Raw genomic sequence first — 5,647 nt, forward strand, 5'->3', positions numbered from 1 at the left:
TATTAATTGGCTGCCGTCTTAGCCCAGAAAATGATAGAAGATACAAACATCTCATAATGCACAGAGTCACTTAAAATGTTTCTAAGCTGGGAATGGTGGCACACAGCTGTAATTCCCAGCCCTCTGGGAGGCAGAGGCAGGCGGATCTCTGTAAGTTCGATGCCAGTCTGGTCTTCAAAGCTAGTCCAGGACATCCAAGGCTATACAGAGAAATCCTGTCTCAAAACACCAAAAACCAAGTTTCTAAAAAGCTAAACTATCTGGTCTACTGAGGCAGGGTAATCACAAGTTCAAGGCCATCTCAGGCAATGTAGTCACATCTTGTCTTTAAAAAAATTAAATCAGGCTGGAGGATGGCTCAGTGTGTAAGAACACTCACTTTGCAAGCATGAGAACCAGAGTTCGAATCCCAAGCACCAATATAAAAGACAGACATGGTTTTACAGGAATAGTTACATGCGTCTATAACTTCTTCGCTGTAAAGCAGATATAGATGGGTCCTGAAGTGCGGCTGCCAGCCATCAGGTCCCAGCAATCCTCCTGTCTCCACCCCTCACAGCACCAAAGTTACAAGTGCATGTGGCTGTATCCAGCTTTTTATATGCGTTCTGGGGATTCAGGCTCAAGCCCCCCAGGCCTGAGCAGCTCTCTCATTTGAAGAGCCACCCAGACAGATTGCTTTAATTGAAATATGATCCTGGTTTTCCTAACTGATGCTTATTGTATTCTGTCAGGTGAGCAGGTTCATGGTAAACAGAACGGGACCACTTTGAAAAGCATCAGTAGTAGTAGGTGCCAGTCACAGGCAAGGGAAGGGCATTGTGATGAGGTTTGAAGAGCTAAGAGCTATCAGCCAAGCATCTGGAAACCACTAGATGGCGTGAGTCACCCTTTTATGCTCATATTTTAAAAGTGCTTTTTGAAAAAGTTACTTGAACATTACAGAATTATGGGGTACATTGAACAACTTGAAACGTATAATAATCATATGAGACGAATTGACTCTTTCAATTTTTTGATTAGCATAACAAGTTTGTGTGTTTGTTGGGTGTATTATTGTAAACAAGCTTTATCAGAAACATGGATGAATTCTTCCTTGTCTCCCTACAGTGTCAGGGTTATTTAAAAGGAGTAAGTTCGTGTGCTCCGCCCAAACTTTCCGTCAGTGAGAGTTGCTTTCACGTAGTACTCATGGCCATTGAAAACATGGGTTCTGCACTGCCCCTCAAGTGCTAACTACCAATATTAACTCTCAGATCACACATCAATTGGACACAGTGACATATAGGTTAGAGTGGCTTTAAAGAAAGGTTCCAGTGGCTGGTGGCCGCAAGATTAGAAAGTTCCTTGCTGAAACAAGATTTGACGCAGTTGTGCAAAGAGCCATTGGCGGTGGTAAGAAGACAAAACAGAACATTTTGCACGCTAACTTAAAATTAACTTAAAAAAAAAGATATTGAGGAACTCAAGCTCAAAGATGGCTAGGCTTAGGGTTGCCTAAGTACCCACTGGTTCAAAACACAGAAACTGGCTGCTCACTCCACTAGAATGGCACTTGTTTGTTTGTTTGTTTGTTTAGTTTAGTTTAGTTTTTAGAGACAGAGTTTTTCTGTGTGGGTCTGGCTGTCCTGGACTCACTTTGTAGACCAGGCTGGCCTCGAACTTACAGCGTGTGGGGAGCAGGGTTCAGGTGGTTCCAATTGCAGTCTGGCAGACACCTGCCTTTTAGATTTCTGCTCCAGCATGCACTTAGCTTCTCATTAGCCAGCAGTGTGGATGAGCACTGAGAATCCTACCACTAGTAACTAAACTTCTAAATAACCACTCTCCCCTCATGGACTCTTGGTTGACCTTGAAACGTGGGGCCAAGTTATGATGGTGCACATCTGTAATGTAAGCATTCAGGTGCACGTCTGTAATGTAAGCATTCGGGTGCCTGACATAGGAAGACCATGAATTCCAGGGACGCTTTGGCCACACAGTGAACCTCTTTCTCAAAACCACTAATTTGGAGGCCCCTGAGACGGCATAATAAGTAAAAGGGGATTGCTGCCAAGGCTGGCAACCTGAGTTTCCTCCCTGGGACCCACAAAGTGGGAGTAGAGAACTGATGTCTACAAGCTGACCTCTAACCTCTACACGTGCAAACACACATACAGAGAACGACTTAATCAGTGCAACAAGAAGTCACTAATTTCAGAGGTCATACAGCTGGACAATACATCGCTGCCTCCCAGCTTTTATGGACTTCGCTTCTGAGGGCTGTTATGATAACAGCTGCCTAGATTCAGGGACCTATGTGTGTTGATAACATATGGGACCATAGATGTTCTACAGAGTGACTAAAACAAGATGAAAAGATTTAATGGCTCTGTCTTCCTAGTGTGTCAGTCTCTTCTGGGCGTAGGCCCTTGTCCTCCAGCCCCCATGACTAGAAACACTAGTTTGTGAAAGGAGTGGAAAGTGACATCTGAGATCTTGAATGACCTCAACCTTGCCCCCAGAACACACAGGACTATCTCTTCCCTTTGCCAGCTCCTCTGAGCATCGTTATTCCTATTCTGCATCTGTCACTGCACCCACACCCACACCCACACCCCATACCCACACCCCACACCCCATACCCACACCCCACACCCCACACCCCATACCCACACCCCCACCCCACACCCACACCCATACCCCATACCCCACACCCACACCCCACACCTACACCCCACACCCCACACCCACACCCACACCCCACACCCATACCCCACACCCCACCCAGACCCTCTGTACTGGAGAAGCTTCTATGAGTAAAGATGCCATGTCTCTATTATTTGGCCACTAAACTCCCTTTCCTGTTACCCTGTCACTTGGGTCTTTGGTATTGTATATGCAAAACTAGATCAAACAAAAAGAAAAACCCAGAATGCATTTGGAACCCTGGACCTGTGTAACAGCACACAGTCTAGCAACGAAGCACACAGTCATGTAAGGGCTGTTTTCCTGTTGGTCTCATGGCTGGCTGGAAGCTGTGATTTTTTTTTTTTCCCCTATTGTCTAGGGTCAAAAGATAGCCCTATATTACCAACTTGGAAAGAAAAACAACAAAATTTAGAATGTTAAGTTCAGTCTGTATTTAACAAGAATCATTTTCCACCATTGAGAAACTTTTTAAAAAGCGGTTCTTTGAGCCTCCCTAAGTTAATACCTGATCTGTATTTAGAAGTAAAAAAAATCAAGCCTGACCTTTTGCCTTAATAAATATTCCTATACCATGCTGTAGAAAACCAGGACAAGCCAGTCTCAGACCACACAAAGAACTCTGGTGCTTTGAGGAACATCAGTACAGCAGGCTCAAGGACAATGGTTCATCGCCTTAGATTTGGAACATCAGAATATCTGTGTGCTCCGGGCCTTGCTGTGGGAGTGTGGACCATCAAGCTTGCATCTTCAGGCTCTTCACACATACCATTAAACAAGTGCCTTATGGTCTTCCTTAAGAATACATATGTGGACTGCTTTGCCATGCCACAGGGGAAGAGGACATGCTCAGCCCTGATTCAACTTGATGAGATGTGGGTAGGGGGCTTCCCTTTTCTGGGGAATAGAGGATGGGGGGTGGGGAAAGAGGGAGGGAAGGGGGGGCTGGGAGGAGAGGATGGAGGGGGCTATGACCAGGATGTAAAGTGAATAAATAAATACATAATTTTTTTAATGGGGGAAAAGAATAAATACTTGGGCCAGGTGCGGTAACTGATGCCTTTAATCCCTGCACTTGGGAGGCAGAGGCAGGCGAATCTCTGAGTTTGAGGACAGCATGATCAACAGAGTGAGTCCAGGACAGCCAGGGCTACTCAGAGAACTCCTGTGTTGAAAAACCAAAAAAAAAAAAAAAAAAAAAAAAAACCAAAAAAAAAAAAAAAAAAAAAAAAAAAAAGAAAGAAGGAAAGAAAAGAAAAAAAAGAATAAATACTGGGAAAAATAAAAATGAAAAATACATACTCGGTTTGACATTATTGTCATTTTTATCTGTTAGAACCAGTAAGCAAATAAATTGAGAAAGTGTTTATATTTGAAAATACATAAAATTTACATTTTTTTAAATTTACATTTTCTAAAGGGGACTCTCCCTCTTCTTTTACATCCCTTTCTTACATCTACTGACTTGGTTTAATTTTTTTAAAGTGCTTTTCTTTACTAGCTTTCAAATCAACTGTTTATCCCCCCAACCCTCTCCCCCCCCCACCCCAAAGATGTTTTAAACAAGGATGGAACCAAAGCTAATGTAAGTAAACCCTGAGGAATTTACAACACAAAATAAAAGCTTTTTCCCCCTTTCAAACAATGCTACAGAAGTTGGGGGGTGGGTGGGGGAGGGGGAGAAGGCAATGAAAAAATAATTGCTTCCACTTCCAAGGAGAAGAAATGTGCATAAGATAACCAGGGAAGACCGCACCTTGTGCAGGTGTTGGACCCTGGCCCAAAATGTTGGACCCTGGGAGTCCAATTCGGTAAGGGGGTCGCCGTGAGGAACCACTCAAGTCACACCAGCTGAGAGGTATAGGTAAAATTTATTACTGACACACCAAAAGTCCCAATTGTTGATGTGTCAGGGTCTCTCAGCATTCAGGAGGCAAAGGACCCCGAGTAGCTGTTACAGACTGCTTATAAAGGCTAAAACCACAAGCCAGGGGGGAGGACCTGACCTTTAAACTGATTGGTTGGGCTGCTGTTATCTGAGGTATGTAAGCAGGATGATTGGCTCAGGTCGGTTAACTGGGGGCAGAGAGCAGGCATGTGGGGGCTTTCCACACAGGGTGTTTTCCTAAAGCTGCAGGTGGTGTTTTGTTTTGCTGGTTTCTTGGAACTAGGGCAGGGGTCAAATGGCCGGAGCTTGGCCTTGTTTTTCAGGCTTTTCATTCCCCTCTCTTATTGCATGGAGGCTCAATCCTGAGGCTCCTGTGTTTTAAGGGCTTGATACTGTTGGTTTAATATCATGGCTTGAGTTATGTTTAGTCTATCTTTGATGAGAGTGAGGAAAATGTAGGGGCCAAGGGTGAGGACTAGTATGAGGATCAAGAGGGGCCCTAAGAGTGTGGAGACCAGGGTAGTAAACCAAGGAGACTTGCTGTACCAGCCTTCAAACCACCCTTGACCTGCTTCCTGCCCTTCTTGTATTTTATCTAGGCGTTCCCGTAGTTTGGACATAGAATCTTTGACTATCCCTGAGTGATTTACATAAAAACAGCATTGTTCTTTGAGAGCAGCACATAACCCCCCTTCTTTTAGGAAGACTAGTCAAGCCCCCTTCGGTTTTGTAACACTACTTTTGATAGGGAGGTCAGGGACTCTTCTAACTTAGAGATAGATTGCTCTATGGCTGGTATATCTTTGTCCACCGCGTTTCTGAGTTGTCCAAAATGTTGGGTCCCCTGTACAAGGGCTACAGTTCCCATTCCCACCCTCGTTAGCGTGATATTCAGAAATGTCCCAGTTACCAGCAGCCAACTGACAAAGGTCGGGGGTGAGAGTGGGCCAAGTCCAGGGAGGCGCTTCCTGGGAAGTCGCCCAGACTATGTCCCCAGTTTGAGAGATTATTTCCCAGGTCAGAACCTGGGGCATGTGGAGGTTGGAAGCGAGGCAATTGGGTAGGAGCCAC

This window comes from Acomys russatus, chromosome 15, assembly GCF_903995435.1.
Source record: "Acomys russatus chromosome 15, mAcoRus1.1, whole genome shotgun sequence".
NCBI lineage: Eukaryota > Metazoa > Chordata > Mammalia > Rodentia > Muridae > Acomys > Acomys russatus.